Here is a 19,410-nt window from a genome sequence, read left to right as displayed (position 1 = left end):
GATCCGATACACAACATTGAGTGTATTCCACCTGAACTTCTAGAACATCTCAAGTATAGATTTGATGCATTAAACACTAATAATAGAAGACCTGATGAGTTGTGCGATGACATCAAGAACATCATACATCAAAAAAGCAAAAAAACATTAAAAAGAAAAGAAAGAAAAGGTCAAAGTGGATATCGTAAGAGACTTTGAGGCTTGTTCTTAATCACAGATAGCTAAGGCACCTGGGAGAAATGATGAAGTTAAATTGCTGAACAGAAAATTTCAAAGGGCAGCTTCAGAAGCGGAAGTAAAATTTAGGCAAATGTGACAAGAACTCGAGTTAGAAAAGTAAACTGCAAGAACACACATAGCATATCTTAAAGTGAAAGAAATCAAGAAACACTTCAAACCTCGAGTTGCAATATTACAAGATTATATGAGCAAAATATTGAATGATGCAGGAAGCATCAAGAGCAGAAGAAAAGAACACACACTGTTCCAAAAAAAACTAGTGGATATTCCACTAGTAGTATATGAGCAAAAACCAGTGGTACCGAAGGAAGAAGTCCAAGCTGCAATGGAAGCATTAGTCCAAAACAAGGCTTCAGCAATTGATAGAATACTAATTGAAATATTTCAACAGTGTGTTAGTCTGGGTTGACTAGAGAAACAAATCCATAGAAACACTAAAGGGTAATTGTACATTAAGAAAACATCCCTACCCAGTCCAGTCTAAGCCAGAGTCCGATATTAGCCCATATGTCCGATGCCAATCTATAAAAATCCTCTTCAGACTTACAAGCACATTCAATGATGACAAATGCAGGATGATCACAGGCCAGTGGGTAGAAAGTCTTTGGATCCAGTGGCATTGTAAGCATCTCAGCGCTGGCAGAAGTCTGTCTGTATGTGGCTTCTCTAGCTTCAGAGGTCTAGTTGCATCTGGGTAGGTCCATGTGGTTTCTCCTTAGGGATATTCCGCAGGATGTGAGCAGAGAGAGAGGTGTCTACAGTTTCCAAGCAGGAAATACAGGATTCCCAGAATTCTCAGGAGAAGGCCATACCCACACAGAGGCCTCATTGGCTAAGATCTGATTGACAGGCTAGACTCCACCCCTACACTCTTAATCCTCAAATTGACAAATTATTATATAACTGCTGGTCTATGCCTGGAAATTTAAGAAATAACTACTTGGTGAACCGACTAGAAGAGGTCTATATTTGTACCCATTCGAAGAAAAGATGACCCAACAGATAGCTCAAATTATAGAACAATATCACTGATATCACATGCAAGTACAATTTTGCTGAAGATCATCTAACAATGGTTGCAGCAGTGCATTGACAGGTTGCTGCCAGAGGTTCAAGATGGATTCAGAAGAGGACATGGAACAAGGTATATCATTGCTGATGTGAGATGGATGTTGGTTGCAAAGAGAGAATACCTGAAAGTTGTTTATGTAAAGTCATTCAACTGTGTGGATCATAACAAACTGCGGATACCCTTGAGGAGAACAGGAATTCCAGAACACCTAATTATGGGGAACCTGGATAGGGATCAAGAGGTAACCGTATGAACAGAATGAGGGCTCCTACATGGTTTAAAATCACCAAAAGTGTGTGTCAGGGCTGTATCCTTTTACCATGCTTACTCATTCTGTATGCTAAGCAAATTATCAGAGCTGCAGGATTATATGAAAAGAATGTAGTATCAGGATTGGTGGAAGGCTTATTTATTATAAACCTAAGAATGCTGATGACACAATGTTCAATGTACAATGGGTTGCCAGAAGATCAAACAAATCAGTCTTGGAAGAAGAATAGGCAGAATACTCCTTAGAAGCAAGAACGAGGAGACTTCATCTCATGTACTTTAGACATATTATCAGGAGAGACCAGTCCCGGAAAAAAGACATCATGCCTGGTAAAGGGGTCAGTGAAAGAGAGATAGACCCTCAAGGAGATAGATGAACTAACAAAGTGGTTGCAACAATAAGCTGAAATACAGCAACTGCGAATATGGTGGAAGGCCAGGCAGTGTTTCACGTAGATTCACCATGAGTTGGAACTTCCTTACTGCCACCTAACAACAGCAGCATGTGTATGATTGTGATAAATAAATGACATCAGAGTCCTAAGAGTGACTTAGGTTGACCTAATGGATAGCCAGGTGAAAATGAGAGAATGTAGAAATAGGCTTAAGTGCTGTGGTGTAGTTTTACACAATCATAATTATGAAAAATCAGGTAGCATTTTAGTGACTAGTGCCACCAGATTATTCCTGAGAGAGGATAAACACCTTGGCATTCTTCCAAAGAACATCTGCATGGAGCAAAGCAAAGCAGATGGCCAGGTGTGTTAGACAGGGTTCTCTAGAGAGACAAGACCAGATTGCTAATAATTATATATGCAGTGAACTCTCGCCACTTCGCGCTTCGACTTCCGCAGCTTCACTCTATCACGGTTTTTGCCTAACAGCACATGCTCTGTCATTACTGCCACTGATTGGCTCATACTGTACATGCTTCTGTCTGCATCGCTACGTATCGGAGCTACGTATCAGATGCATTTTTGCTTTTGTACAGTGTACTGTAATTGTTTGCGATTTTAAAGAAATTTTATCTAAGCCCTATGATGGCTCCTAAACGAGCTGCTTCTTCTAAGCCTTCTGACAATAAAAATAAGCGCCAGAGGAAGATGCTCACCATCCAGGAAAAGGTAAAACTTTTGGATATGATCAAAGATGGCAAGAAAATCGTGGAGGTTGCACGCCATTGATTACAGTATTTGTAAGAACTATGTATAAGAATACTGTATGTGAAATATGTAATACTGTAAACTAGATGCCATAAATAATATAATAAATAATATATGATAATTGTAACGTCCAAAATGTTTTACTGTATTTTCCCTTTTTTGCTTAATAAATTGGGTAATACGAGTGTAATGGTGACTAAAGGGTGTTTTTTCATGTCCTCTATGCTCTAACTACGAAAATATTTGATTTACAAATAAGGAATCCTACTTCGCGGAATTTCATTTATCACGGTAGGGTCTAGAACCGATTAACCACGATAAACGAGGGTTCACTGTATATATACTTATATAGATAGATAGATATATAACACAAGAATAAACAGTTAAATTATAAAACAGTACAAATGGCTCAGTATAATTCAAACGTGTTAGAGAGTTGTGAGATACTGGCAGTCCTTTGAGTCTTGAGGGCCACCAGGTAGTCCTCTGTAGAGAGAGTCAGGCTATCCCAGCACAGACAGCAAACAGCAAGGCAGGTCACCAACTGTCAGCCAGGTCACCAATGGTGTCCACTTGGCCTTTCCTACCATGATAGCCCTTATTCCACATTTCAGGGATATAATATGGGGGTTCTGCCAGTTACTAAGTATGTCTATTCCAATGATGCATTTTGGAACTGGGGAAATAATCACAGGATGGGTCCGGGGACCCAGTGGACCCATAGTGAGGCGTACCTGAGCTAAAACTTCATTGATAAGTTGACCTCCATAAGCCCCCACTCGGACTGATGGGCTTTCGAAACACTCTGGGTCTCCTGGAACTAGTGTCAGTTCTGAGCCAGTGTCCAGTAATCCCCCAAAAGTTTGATTATTTCCTTTCCCCCAATGAACAGTTAATCTTGTGAAAGGCCGCAGGTCCCTTTGGGGAAGGCTAGAAGAAAGACTAACAGTATAGACCTTCGCTGATGTAGCAGGGTCCTCCTTCTAAGGGACCCGGCCTCCCCCTCATTCAAGAGGTTTTGGGTCTATAAACTAGCTCAGGTCTGGGAATTGATTGAGCGATCGTGACGGTCTATTCTGCTGTTCACCTGATCTACCATTCTTCCGCCTGTATAGATCACGTAAATATTTAGTAGGTTTCCCATCTATTTCATTCCTAGGGACACCGTGGCTAAGTAGCCAACGCCATAATTCCACATGAGACAGGTTGCTTTGATTACTATTGAAAACTTGTTGTCTATTATAACCACGCCCACCCTGTCTCTGTTGATTCAGTGCTGACACCTGCTCTCTACCACCACGGGGACCAGTTAGCCCCATTGTGGGCAAACATTGGAGTTTGTTTAGGGCAGTGCCCACTGTTAATCCTGGTGCACATAAAATAGCAATTACAGGAGTCTTAAGAGATGCTGGGGCCCACTTCACAAACTTGTTCCTTATGGTTGTGGTAAAGGGTATGTCCTCAGGACACCACCTTTTTGGGTCTATGGGAATATCCTGATAGATCCATTCCAACATACCAATTTCTCTATGTTTTTGGATGCCTTCCTCTACAGTGTACCAAGGTAGGTCACGTACTTCAAGTTGGTCCAATCTAGGCCATCTGGCAGTCCATGCTTCATTGGACCAACCAAATAAAGAATTAGAACCTTTCTTAACCTCTCTCGCAGAGACATTGAATGAAGAGTCTGTGCTTAGGGGTCCCATATCCAGAAACTCAGACTGGTCTAATATTACATTTCGTGCACCAGTATCCCACACCCTTAGTAACCATTCCCAGGGATATTCCCCAGGCTTCTGCTTGTATGTATTTGAAAACTCGAGCAGATCTTTATGAGTATTTGGCGCAACTGGTACCACTGTCACACCATTTTCTTTGAAATGTGGTTAATACTTCCTTCCTAAGTCATTTTGTAGTTTTGAATCCTTACTAGGCAGTCCCACAGGAAATTACTCTAAATAAATTGTAATTTGTTAAAGTGCTTTTCTGTTAGCCTTTGTTTCCTCCCTATTAGGTCTGCGAGGGGTGAAAAGAGTTAATCCAAATCTTCATGAGGAGAATTGAGGAGCTGCGATAATTTTTCCCACTGTGCAGTGAGTTTTAGGGAAGAAGAAGCCCACGGGCTTTGGGCGGGTGTTGAAAAAGAAATGGGTCTGGGTGTCTGGGGATTGTGATAAAGAAGGAAAACAGAGCACAGAAAATGAAGCTGGCCAGAAACACTTCCTGGTGTTGTACCAAAGAAAAATGCATTCATTTCTGTAGTCTTTTCCTCTGAATATTCAGTGAGCTCTTGCGGAGTATGAAGTCTGGGGTTCTGGGGCTCTGAAGAAGAGAACCAAGCCCAGAGCTCAGTATCAAAGGGTTTCTAACTCAGTCAGAAGGAGGAAGCACAGAAATGGCAATTCAGGAAGAACACAACAGCATCAAGTTACACTTGAAGACATATTTGTCAGACGGCACTTCCCGATTGCTAGCTAGGCTGGGATAAAATATTCCATGAGTTCAGAAAAGGCTGATCCCTCATCCTGAGGTGCGTGCATACATGGCTTCACTTGGAAACTCTTATATTCCATGGAGTTGGAAGAGCCGTTAACCCAGACGCTCCTGGCTCTGTTCTCTAAAATCACGGGCATTCTCCACTCGGTTGTAGGCGCCTCTGTGAGGCTGACACGAAATGTTGAAAGGCCCAGGAAATCGGGCTTGCAGTCATGTTCAATGTCACTCTGGACTATCACACCCAGCAAGTGCTCATTGCTTACTCTGTGGTGGGCTTCACTTTAAAGACCCATCTGATTCAGCGAAGGTAACTCTGGGTGTCTTAAATTCTTCATCTTTAGGCAATCAGGCACATCGGGGGAACTCGACATTTTCTTCTGGACACAAGCCTAAAATGCAGTGCCCCCTGGCCAGCTTCACAGATGAGAGCGCTCAGCGCCATCAGTGTTTCAGCCAGTTTCTGGCTTTGGAGCAGCTGAACCAGCTCAGAGGCTTTTTTAAAACTGTGGAGGATTTACAGGAGAGTCAAACTGAGCAGGAATCTTTGCTAATGTCAGCTCTTATAAAAATAAATATCAGTGAATTTCATGAAGCTCAGTCTACTTCAGTTTTAAAATTCCCAATGCACAACAAATTAAAGCATTTTATATTAAGAATTACCATAATCTTCACACTATCATCATATCTGTCTTTATATCTGCAAAATAACTTGAAAAACTGCATAGAGGAAAATGCTGCATGACGAAACAGATTAAAGTAGGCTCCTGTGATTGTAGTTATTTGAACAACAGGTACAAAACCTGCGTCTTCTGAATAATCTAGTAGAAAGTCAGAGCATTTTTCAGAGATAGCTGTGGCAGGAACATTTTTTCCACATTACAATACTTTTTCAGAAAATAATGTAGCTGTTTCTTAGACTTGTTAAAAAACAATCTTTGTTGCGGAGCCAATATATGTTAGTTTAATATCCAAGTTCCACATATTTGATTTAAAGGAAAAATATTTGTGGGTAAATTTGTCTTGTTCATTAAATAATTAACTATAAAAATGAAATTAATATGGTATGCTTCATATTTGTTATATTTATCTAATTAAAAATTAAATAGGGCACTATCCCTTGTGTAAAAGTAATTGTTGTAGTTATTGAAAAATTTAAGGTGGGATCATAGTCAGAATATAAATTCAGCATTTTAGTCCACCAGGAAAACTTAGTTGCTAGCAAAGGACATCACAATTGGTAAAGAGTCCTTGACAATGGGCGAGATCCTCATTGAGATGGATTGACACTATAGATCGAACAATAATGGACCCAGGTATACAAATATCTTGAAGGTGGCACAGGATGGAGCAACATTTTGTGCTGTTACACACAAGGTCACTGTGAATGGGAGCCTTCTTTTCTTTTTTTAAGATCATTTTATTGGGGGCTCTTACAGCTCTTAAAACAATCTATACATCAATCATATCATGCATATTTGTACATCTGCGGCTATCATTATTTTCTAAACATTTACTTTCTATTTGAGGCTTTGGTATCAACTCCTCTTATTCCCCGCCCTCCTCCACTTGTGACCCCCTTGATAAATTATAAATTATTATTATTTTCATATCTTAAGCCCACTGCTGTCTCCCTTCCCCCATGGTTTCTGTTGTTGGCTGGGGTGGAGGTGGTGGTGGTGGTTATGTGTCATTCATTGCAATGGGTTCCCTCTTCCTCCCATCCGCTCCCTGGAGCCTTCTTTATAGGAGCTTACCAATACAGGACAAGTTACTTAAGCAAATTAAACCACATACAATTTTACTCCTTAGGAATTTATGAAGAAAGTTTTAAAAATGAAGCATAAATTTTGATATTAAAAGGTTTTTTTTTAATTTTTAAAATTAAAAAAATAATTTTATTGGGGCTCATACAATTCATCACAACCCATACATACATCAATTGTGTAAAGCACACATACATTTGTTGCCCTCATCATTCTCAAAATTCGCTTTCCTCTTGGGTTCCTGGAATTAGCTCCTCATTTTCCTTTTTCCCTCCGCCTCCCTCCCCGCTCCCCCCTTCCTCATGAACCCTTAATAATTTATAAATTATGAGAATATTTACCTGGACTTGCTTCAGAGTTACTTGGAAATAATTTATATTAATTATTTTTAAAGGAGCCTTCTTGGCAATCAAAAGGAAAATAGCAATTGTCTTCTATGTTTTAATTCTTTTTATTAGTTAGATATTTTTAGAAATTTTGTTAACAAAAACCAATAGAGTACAAATACTAAGAGAAAATAAGAGTTTTCAAAAGAATTCTGATTCCATTTATCTAGTTAAACAATAAAAAACAAGCAACAAAATGTTATGTTTGGAATGAGTTCATAATACAGCTATACATGAACTTTCCTTTTAGATTTTAGAAACAGCTTTATGACAGTGCCATGCTTTATATATTGATTTTAATAATATGACATTCATGCTTTACTTTGTGTATGAATGTCTTTCCCAGTTTACCTCTTTTGGTGCGTGTGCGCCAATGAAATTTTATTATCCAATAAAAACTTAAGATGTAAAAAATAATTGCAATCTAAGGCAATCTTTTTTCTCTTTTTTTTTCCCCATTTGAAAACAGTTACTGTTTTACTAACTGACCAAATTACAAAAATAATCATGGCAGACCCCTTAGATCACTAATCAGCTTGTTGATTTGGTCTTCCTTGTGGCCAGCATCTCCACCTTCTACAAAATGGGTGGTCTTTTTCTTCATCCCACCTTATGGAGAAGATCATTTGAAGAGTCACAGGAAGTTATTGGCCTTTTGAAGCATTTCCCAACAGTATAGATCTCATGAATCAGATCCTCCATGCAAATGATGTCTTATTTACTTAGAGATCTTGCAACCAAAGTGTTATCTGTCAGGGCAGGATGCTTCTTATTGATTTTGCCACAACCAGGCTTGTAGATCAATTCATTTACTGACTTCAGGTTTGGGTACCCCCATGCAAAGTATGGTTCCACAGTTCTCAGCATGTTCATTGAAGCCTTGTTAAGCTTAACAAAGGTGCCAGTAACAATCTAATGGAAGCAAAGAAGCTGCAACACTTTTCCAGCCTTTGGGCTCACACCCTTGATAAATCTCGCGCTGATAACTAACGCTAGCTTGGCTTCTCCAGGTACATAGAAGTTGCCAGCTTTCCTTCCATCTTAGCCATTCGGATTTCAGTTCTGTACATCTTTCCACCTATATTCCTTGTGATAGTGCTGAGCTTGCACATCGATAAGCTTCCTCCTTGCTTTTTGAAGCATCTTTTGGGCAAACTTCTTTCTCAGGTGCTTGGTCTTTAGTTCTGCGAAATTCTATCGCTTTTCCTTGAGTGTCCCTGGAACAGCAGGAACTTTCTTGTTCTTCTCTGCGACACCTCCATGATTCCAGCTGGCTTGAAAATAAAAAAAAAGCTAAGGGAACTTTTTAACTACTTCTCACATTATTAAGCTTCATTATCTCAAAGAGTTCATGCGCTATTTAATTAATATTTATTAGTTTTCAGTTTTCTCTCTTGAACTGTGCTGTCTTAAGTTGTTGCTCTGCTGGGAGGCCTAGTGACACAGTGGTTATACGCTTGTTGCTAATGGAAAGGCAAGTGATTCAAAGGCACCAGCTACTGAAGGAGAGAAAACAAGTAGGTTATCTGAAATTCAAATTTAATTTGGACTAGGTGTCCTGAAGTACATGTGGCAAGCCTAATCAATTTTACCAAATCTTTGTAAATCTTCCATTTAATTTTTTAAGACTCCATTGTTTCTGTATTTTATTTTCTTATTTACTTCCCATCTATTATATTACAAAATTAAAAAAATATTCAATGCTGTTGCATATTCTTTTGCCACACAGAGAAATACTGTCTTGATGCATGAAATAATTTGGTCCTATATTTATTATGGATAACACTAAGAAGAATGGGAAGTCCAGAACACTTCATTGTATGAATGCGGAATTTATGTACAGAAAATCAGTCAGTTGCTGTAATAGGACAAGGGAATACTTGGTAGTTTAAATTCAGGAGAGGCATGTGTTTTCGTTAAATGTTATCAAGTTGGTTCCAAACCACAGCGACCCTATGCACAACACAACGAAACCTTCCACTGTCATGCTCGATCCTCACAATTGTTCCTTTGCCTGAGCCCACTGAAAGAGACACTGTGTCAATCCATCTTGTCCAGGGCGTTCCTCTGTTTTTGCTGCCCTTTCACTTTACCAGATATGATGTCCTTCTCCAGGGACAGGTCTCTCTGGAAAATATGTCCAAAATATGTAAGACGAACTCTCGCCATCCTTGCCTCTAAGGAGCACTCTGGCCTTGCTTCTTCCAATGCAGATCAATTTGTCCTTTTAGCTGTGAATGGAACTTTCCATATTCTTCTCCAGCACACAATTAAAATGCATCTAGTATGATCTTCCTTAGTCAGTGTCCGATTTTCACATGCATATAATGCAATGGAGAATACCAAGGCTTGGGTCACCCACACCTTAGTCCTCAAAGTAACATCCTTGCTGTTTAATAGTCTAAAGAGGTCTTGTGCTTGTGCAGCAGATTTACTTAGTGCAATACATCATTTGATCTCTTGACTGCTGCTTCCATGAGCGTTGATTGTGGATCCAAGGAAGATGACATCCTTGACAACTTCAAACTTGTCTCCATTGATCATCTTACCTATTGGTCCAGTTGTGAGGATTTTGGTCTTCCTTACATAGAGTTGTAATCCACACTGAGGGTTAGAATCCATACTGAAGGCATGTGGTATCAGGGATATTGTTCTATCATTTGAGCACTCTGTTGAGTTGCCTTTCTTTGGAATGGGTACAAATACAGATCTTTGTCAGTTGGCCAAATAACTGTCTTTCAAATTTCCTGCCATAAATGAAGAAGGGAACCGATTACAAGGAACTGTGTGTGACCTCCTCCCTGGGGGACAGACAACTGAAAAGTGGGTGAAGGGAGACATTGGACAGGGCAAGATATGACAAAATACCAATTTATAAACTATCAAGGGCTCATGAGGGAGGGGGGAGCGGGGAGGGAGGGGAAAAATGAGGACCTAATGTCGGGGGTTTAAGTGGAGAGAAAATGTTTTGAGAAGGATGTACAAATGCGCTTTACACAATTGATGTGTGTATGGATTGCGAGAACAGTTGTATGAGCCCCTAATAAAATGTTTTAAAAAAATAAATTAATTAATTAAAAAAAAAGAAGGCCTTCCAGAGCTTCCTCATCTTGTTGAAACATTTCCATTGTTATTCCATCAATTCCTGAAGCATTGTTGTCAGCTAATGAATTCAGTAGTTTGAACTTCTTGCTTCAGCACCTTTGGTTCTTGCTCATGTTCTGCCACCTGAAATGGTAGAATGTTGAAGAGGTCTTTGTGATGAAGTGACTCAGTGTATTCCTCCCTTCTTCTCTGATGCTTCGCACATCATTCAATATGTTGCCTATAGAATCTCTCAAAATTGCAACTCAAGCCTTGAGGGTTTTTTTTCTTGAATTCTTTCAGTTTCTGATATGTTGAGTGTGTTTTTCCCTTTTGGTTTTCTAGTTTTAGGTCCTTGCACATTTTGTTATAATATTTGGCTTTGTTTTCTCAAGCTGCCCTTTGAAATATTCTACTCAGCTCTTTGACTTCAACTCTTTTTCCATTTGCTTTACTCTATGATTAAGAGCAAATTTCAGAGTCTCTTCTGACATTCATTTTGATCTTTTCTTTCTCTCCTGTCTTATTTTTTAACCATTATATTGGGGGCTCATATAGCCTTTATCACAATCCCTACATCCATCCATTGTGTCAAGCACATTTGTACATTTGTTGCCATCATCATTTTCAAAATACTTTCTTTCTACTTGAGCCCTTGGTATCAGTTCCTCATTTCCCCCTTCATCCCTCCTTTACCCTCCCTCCCTCATAAACCCTTGATAATTTATACATTTTTTTTTCATGTCTAACACTGACCAATGTCTCCTTTTGCCCACTTTTCTGTTGTCCATCTCACTGGGAAGGGGTTATATGTAGATCATTGTGATCGGTTCCCCCTTGCTACCCCCAATTTCCTCTTACCTTCCTCATATTGCTATTCTCAATATTGGTCCTGAGGGGGTTTATCTGTCCTGGATTCCCTGTGTTTCCAGCTCATATCTGTACCCAAGTACATGCTCTGGTCTAGATGGATTTGCAAGGTATAATTGGGATCATGATATTGGGTGGGAGGAAGCATTAAAGAAGTAGAGGAAAATTGTATGTTTTATTGGTGCTCTACTTTACTGCACCCTGACTGGCTCATCTCTTCCTTGTGACCCTTCTGTAAGGGAACGTTCAATTATCTACAGATGGGCTTTGGATCTCCACTCTGCACTCCCCCTCATTCACATTGATATGATTTTTTGTTCTCGGTCTTGACACCTCATGATCACACAAGCTGGTGTACTTCTTCCATGTGGACTTTGTTGCTTCTCAGCTAGATGGCTGCTTGTTTATCTTCAAACCTTTAAGACCCCAGACACTATATTTTTTGATTGCTGGGCACCACCATCAGCTTTCTTCACCACATTTGCTTATGTACCCATTTTGTCTTTAGTGATTGTGTTGGGAAGCTGAGCATCACAGAATGTCAGGTTGTTAGAACAGAGTGTTCTTGCATTGGGGGAGTACTTGAGTAGAGGCCCAATGTTCATCTGCTACCTTAATACTAAACCTAGAAATATATGTACATAGATCTATTTCCTTTTGTTATATATAAATATATGTGCATGCCTGTAATTAGATCTCTATAAATGCCCTTTGTCTCCTAGTTCTTTCCTCTTTTTCCTTTTACTTTCCTTTTGTCCCACTATCATGTTTGGCCTTTATTCAAGTTTCAGTAATTCCTCTCAGGTACATTGCTCTTGATCAAGCCCTACCAGGCATCCTACACCTTCCTAGACATCAATTTTAGATCGCTTATTCCCTTGTCCCTGGGTTTGTTAACACCCATGAACTTTTGGGTCCCCCTGCCCCCCTCCCCCCATGATTGATTCTCTTGATGTCCTTCTACAGTTCATCAGGTCTTCTGTCATTAGTGTTCAATGTATCACAGCTGTTCTTGAGATCTTCTCGAAGTTTGGGTGGATGGACCAAAGGTCATATTTGGACTCTTGTGGGTTTATTTAAAATTTTTCAGCTTTACCTGAACTTACAGGTAAGTGATCTGTTCCACAGTCAGCCCCTGGACTAGTTTTAGCTGCGCATGTCGAACTTCAATTTGATGAGTGTGTATTCCACCTAGGGAAGTCTATGTATGCAGTTGCTTTTTGTGTTGTTGAAAAAGTTATTTGCTATAAACAAGTCTTTAGTCTTCCATAATTCTTTCATACTACCTCAAGGTTTATTTTATCACCAAGTCCATATTTTCCAACTGCTGTTCTCTCCTTTTTGTTTCCTACTTTTGCATCCAAACACCAAAAACTATCAGTGCATCCTGTTTGCATGTTTGATCAATTTCTGACTGAAGTTGATGGTAGAGTTCTTCAATTTCTTCATGCATCACTAGCTTTTATGTTTGGTGCATAAATTTGAATAATAGTCAAACGGATTGGATTTTCTTAAAGGTAGATACATATACTCCTATTACAGACAGCATTGCATTTCATGCTGGATTGAGCAGGAAAATCCTTTCTGACAATGAATGCCATGCCACTAATCATGATTGTGTTATTCCCGGGATAGTAAATCATATGATTTTTCTGATCCAAAATGGCCAATACTAGTCCATTTCAGTTCACTAATTCATAGACATAGATCTTCATGCATTCCATTTTTGACCACACCATTTTCCTGAATGCATACTTCCCACATCCGAGTTCCAAACATCAGAAGACGTTTGCAGTTGTGTCTCTTTACCTGGCCTCATGCCCCATCGGCAAAGAGCTCAAAGTTCCCACTCATACACGCCTGACCTGACTCTCGCTACCATGGTCAACTCCTCTCCAAGAAATCGTCTCCTCTCTGGGCACATTTTGAGTGCCCACAGGCCTGAGGGCTCCATCCTTGAGTGGCATCTCTGACACTGCTTCCAAGCTAAGCATAAGGTTTTCAACTGCTTCTTTCTCAGCTACAATTGGGAGATTCTGGGTTAAAGACGTTTTTCAACTGTCAAATACTCTGAAATTTCACTATATTACTTTTTTATGAGCCATCTCCAAGGTGATACCAGTGTGTTATTCTCCTTAATTTCTTGCTTGACAGAAATACTGTGTTTGTGTGCCACCAAGTCCATTTTATGTGACACTGGAGTCATGTGGCACTTGTACATGGGTCAAGAGGCAGTCATTTGCACAGAACAAGGAGATACTGAAAGTTTAAAATAGAAAAAGGTGTGCAGTAGGGTTGCATCCTTTAACTTTATTCATTCAATCTTTATACTGAACAAATAATCTGAGAAGTTGGACCATATGAAGAACTCGTATCAGTACTGGAGGAAAATTCAGGAACAACTTGCAAATACACAGAGGACACAACCTTGTCTGCTGAAAGTGAAAAAGTGCCTTAAAGCACTTATATATAAGGGTCAGAGATTACAGCCTTCAGAATAGACTAACCACTGATGTGAAGAAAATAAAAACCCTTACAGTGGGCTGCTTACAAATGCCATGATAATTAAATATAAAAATTAAAATTGTTAGTGACCTCGTGCTAAAGCGGATCAACAATCAATGTCCATGAGAACAGCAGTGAAGAGATCAAACGACATCTTTCTTTGTATAAAATACTTTCTTGAAAAGGTTAAAAAGCAAAGGTATTTCTTTGATGCCTGCAGTGCTCCTACTCAAAGCTGTCATCTTTTCAATCGGATCTTACACATGGACATTTGGATAATTAAAAAAAAAGGCAAAATGACTAATGCACTTTGAATACTCCCAGAACTTCCAAAAGAACAAACAAACCAGTTTTAAAATAAAGATAGCTAGAATTTTTCTTAGGTCTGAGGTGAAAGATGGGTCATCTGCTCACATAAGGATTACAGTTTTGGAAACCCACTGGGCTGTTCTATTCTATCCTATAGGGTGTCTTTGAGTTGGAACCAGCTGGGCAGCAGTGTATGTAGATATAGATATATACAGGTAGTCTCTGACTTATGACATTCTAGACATGACAGATGTCATTTTCGACTGTCTATTTATTTTGTATGACATAAGTATTGCAGTGCTTAATGTCACTGATATGACATTCTAGACATGACATATGTCATTTATGACTATCTATTTATTTTGCACTACTTAAGCATTGCAGTGCTTAATTAACATTCTCAGATTCACTCGAAGGTGTTCAAATATTGAATTTATTAAAGATACTGTTAAAAAATAATACAAATTTCAAAGCAAAGCAAATGGGGATTCATCTTATGTCTGAGGCAATTTACAATAAATATCAAAACAGAACAGATTTGGTCTGTTACAGTCTTGTTGCAAGATAGGAACTACGTGTGTGTGTGTGTGACCAACAAGAGTAAATGAAGGATTATTTAGTAGTAGTAAGACAGTAATTCTTAATTGGCTGTCTGAAAGTTCAATTATGTGGAGACCTTTAAAAATGTTGACTAGGTCATAAACCCAGAAACTCATTTTCCCGCAGAAATTCTTATTTGTCTTGGAATATGATATGACCGTTGGGATTTTGATTACTCATGTGAGTCTAATTGGTAGCCAACATGAAAAATGCCCGTTTTTAAGGATGATGAGCAACTAATTATTTCTGTAAGGAAGCAAAGGAAGGGTATTAATGCTACTTTTATTTAATAAATGTCACATTTGATTAGCTGTTGAGTCAAAAATATTTTCAGATGAAGCATGAGCGAGCGGAAAATTGATATGTTTTTATTTAAATGATGTTTGAAGTTGGGTGCTGTGGCATAAAATATGCACTGATTTTACAGGATTATGAGTCATTCCTGCTTCATCTTTAAAACTCCCCGAACTTCATCAAAATCATGGTGGTCTCACATCACCGCTCAGTGTAGATTTAATTATTACCCTAAGAGAAACACATTATCAAAACAGCATGAAATATCCCAAAATCAAATTTTAAAACCATTTTTTGACTGTATGTTTTTATACCTCATATTTGCCTTTCTCATACTAGCACTGTCGGATATCATAACATACATCTCAGTAACTACGACTTTTTCAATATAACTACAATATTTCCCAAAGTATTATTTCAATTTCCATGATTTTCAAAATTTCAGAAATGAAGCTTTTTTAAAGATTCATTCGAGAAACAATACAATGTACTCTGTTTTTTAGAGCAAATACGAATGTAGTATTAATGAAAACCACAATGGCATTTATGGAAACTACTAAGCTCAAATGATCAGGCTATGACACTGACTGAGTATAGGAAGCACAGGAAAATAGAGGTCTGATAACACCAGCCAACATTTAGCAAGATTTCCCCATTGCATTATAGTCATGGCTTCATTTTAACATTGCCAACAACCCTACAATTCAGACACCATTCCATTACTACCCCGCCACCCCCTCCAGTCATATAGCTGGGAAAAGGAAGCCGCAGAGCGAGCACTTTAAATTCAAAGAATCCAGCACTAGAGCTTATGATCATAAGCACTGTGTTTGGCATTTCCAAAATAATAATGTTTTCAGCTTGAGAAATTGTGAGATTGGACATATTAAACAACATAGATATCTAACTCAAGCCAATCAATAATTTCGAGTAGTGCTGTGAAGCTAATGAGTTTGTACTTGTTGTCAGCTCCCCTGAATTGTGCCTCATCCGAGAGTAACCCATGACCAACTAAACCAAATGCTGCCAACTCTGCAGAATGCCCATGACTGCTGATTCAGTGGATCATGTGATGAACAGGGTTTTCATTGGCCGGTTCTCTAAAGTCAGGACTTTTTTCTCAGTGTATCTTTGTCTCGAAGCTCCACTGAAATCTTTTTAGGTTCTTAGCAACACACAAGTTCCCAAGGACAGATGGTCTCTCAGAGGGTGAGAATTCTACTACCAAACCAGCAGAACACGGACTAAGATACATTTTTAGTCTGGGGTGTGATATATGAATGTGTCAGAAAAGGGGGAGTCATTTTTGTTTCTGCAGGCACTGATAATTAGCTTTATGCTAAGTATTATTTATGTTCAGATCTATCTAAAAGCTGCATGTATAAGTGGCAAAATATGTCAAATAAATTGATAAAAAGACATATTTCTATTGTAAAATATTGTTTCTTTTATCCAGTGCAGGGTAGCTAGATAGAGTTTGATAGATAGTAAAGTTTCAGCACCTGTTTAAAGTGCTCACTGCATTTTTTAATCCTTTACATACTCTGACGAAGATAGGTAGTTTAATACTCATTTTATAGGTGAGCAAACTGTGCCTCAGTGATCTCCCCAAATCTACTTCTTCTCATGTAAATGTCTCCATTGTGGTAGTAAGAGTCTGAAATGCTGGCTGCTTTTTGGGAATGATTTAAAATACTTTCAGTATTGGAAACCTAGGGATAACAATAAGTAAATATGAAAGAGTTAATTACTACTTTATTTTTAAATAAGTAAAGAAACAAAGTAAAGACAATTTGTTGTTGTGTCTTAAAAAATTATAAACAACATGTCTCATCCAAGTACTAGCTGTTTGAATCAGTTTAGATTGTGATCTTGTATCCGACAAATAAATTATCGATACTGAGAACTAAACTTGAAAGAATGAGTTAATATGTACATACAACTTATAGAACGATGTTCCTTTGAAAAATAATCTAGGGTAGTATGCTACCATATGTTGTTGATATTAGGTACCATGAGCTGGTTCCCATCCACAGTGAGTGACTCTACGCAGACCAAAACAACACACCGCCCACTCCTGCACCATCCTTACAAGTGTCCCTGGGCTTGAGTCCATTGGTACTGCCACTGGGGAATCTATCTTGTCAAGGGCCTTTCTCTTTGTTGCTGCTTCTCTACTTTACCTTGCCACCCACAAGGTCAGCAGTTTGAAACCACCAGCAGCCCCTCTGGAGAAAAACAGGACTTTCTACTCCTGTAGACAATGAAAGACTCCACAACTCACTGGGGCAGTTCTGCCCTGTTCTAAAGGGTTAATATGAGTCAGCATTGACTCGAGGGCAGGGAATTTAGTTTATTTTTCATGTTACCAAGCATGATGTCCTTGTCCAGGGATTAGTCTCTGCTGACAACATATCCAAAGTATAGGAAACGAATGGATATGTTAATACATATATATCCCTTATCACATATCTATATCTATATATAGATATATATAGATATAGATATAGATATAGATATACAAAAGTGTATCTTAACTTCCATTGATCTGCTTTGCTCATTTTTTTTTGGTTGCTACTGTTGTTAGGTGCTATCAAGGTGAATCTGATTCACAGGGCTCTCCGGTGACAGCGGAACTGCCTCACAGGAGTTTCTGGCTCAGTGGGGTCATATTCACCAGCTGATCCTTGAGACATTTACAGTTTCAGAAACCCTAAAGAGCAGTTCTGCTCTGCCTTATATGGTCCCTATGAGTCAGATTCACCCCCTTCGTTGTTACAGACTCACATCTCCTGGTCCTTTTGGTCTTCTAGTTCGTCAGTGTGCCCTTGCTTTTCCTTTCATCCGGATGCATCTTGAACCGAAGGATCAATAATGATAATTATGCTCCTGCAATTCCCCTTCTCCTTCAAATGGGCCTGATGTGGAAACAGCTTCTAAAAGCTGGGTAATCTTGCCACTTATTTTGACTCTTATTCTAATACTGCTATTTAGTCATGCAAATGGAGTGAGTTACACATCTGCTAACCACCGTGATTCTATTGCATACCATTTTATTTGAAACATCCAGTATAGTATCTGGAGTATAAAACTATTCATAACACCAGCAGCAATAATTATAAAATTTTACCATGGGTTAGGGATTCTTCCAAACAAAGTAATTTTATTTAATCCTTTCAGCAACCATATCAGGCCTATACTACTATACTCATAGTAAGAAGGGCCCCTGGGGCCTTAAAAAGTCAAGATTTCAATTAATAACTGAAAGATTGGTGGTTTTAATACACCTACGAGGTCCATGGTTACAAGGAGAGTGATGTAAAGGGACAGGAGATTTTGAATTCATGGACGGAGAACAAAAGGCTGGAAATAGCAGTAAGGAAAGGGAGAAGGCCAGCCGTTTGGTTTTGCTTCATAAGTCACTGTGAAGATGGAAGAGAGCGGCTTTCACTGGAACTTTATAACCTGTCATGAGACTGTTTACTTTAGCTCATGTCATGTCTGCTCTGGAGCACACATCAGACTGACAGGTGCTTAGCAACTCTTTCCCACAGTCCACCTTTCAGAAGGAGTTGTCTTTCCCCGAGGACTAGAGCCGGAGGAGTATTGTTTTATACCTTAAGATGACCTTCTTTTGAGATGTCGATTTACCTGTTCATGTTATCATTATTCTTAAAAAATTACAAGCTGTCAACATAGAAACACAACAGTAATTAATCCTTTCCTAAACACCTAGAATGGAGTTATTTGTTGTACCTTTTTAAAACTGCTCAAAGATCATTGGTCTACTTGTCAATGCAGTTAACTTGTGTGTGTCTGTGTGTGTCCTGCATGCACACACACAAACATAAACACCTTTGGTCCTGAAGAACAGATTTACAAACACAGGTAAATATACTTTTTGGCAAGTTGGAAGTCTGATTTGAAAATTCTCTTCAAAATCTATAATTTCTAAAATCCAAGCAGAGCTTAACAACAATAAGACTCTTGTTATTGTGGTTTGGACTTAAGTTCTTTTAAAGCAGGCTTTCCTATCATGGCTATCGATGCTACAATGAGAGAGCAAATATAATAGTAAAGCTGAAAATATTCACAGATTAGTCCTGGAAGAGTAATTTTAAAACATATATATATAAACATAACAGCTGTCAAGAGAACTGAAGTCTGACTTTCATTAAGTTCTCATCTTACTTGAGGTTTGCAATTTATACATAAATACATGAAAAGATGTTTTTAGACCCAGTACCAAAACGGAGCATCTTTTTTTCTTAATTGTTTTATTAGGGGTTCATACAACTCTTATCACAATCAATACATACATCAATTGTGTAAAGCACATTTGTACATTCATTGCCCTC

Source organism: Echinops telfairi, unplaced genomic scaffold (assembly GCF_000313985.2).
Source record: "Echinops telfairi isolate 266 unplaced genomic scaffold, ASM31398v2 ScPeMD7_6;HRSCAF=24_1, whole genome shotgun sequence".
Classification (NCBI taxonomy): Eukaryota; Metazoa; Chordata; class Mammalia; order Afrosoricida; family Tenrecidae; genus Echinops; species Echinops telfairi.
The sequence above is the reverse complement of the archived record's forward strand: the minus strand, read 5'-3'. Positions refer to the sequence as shown.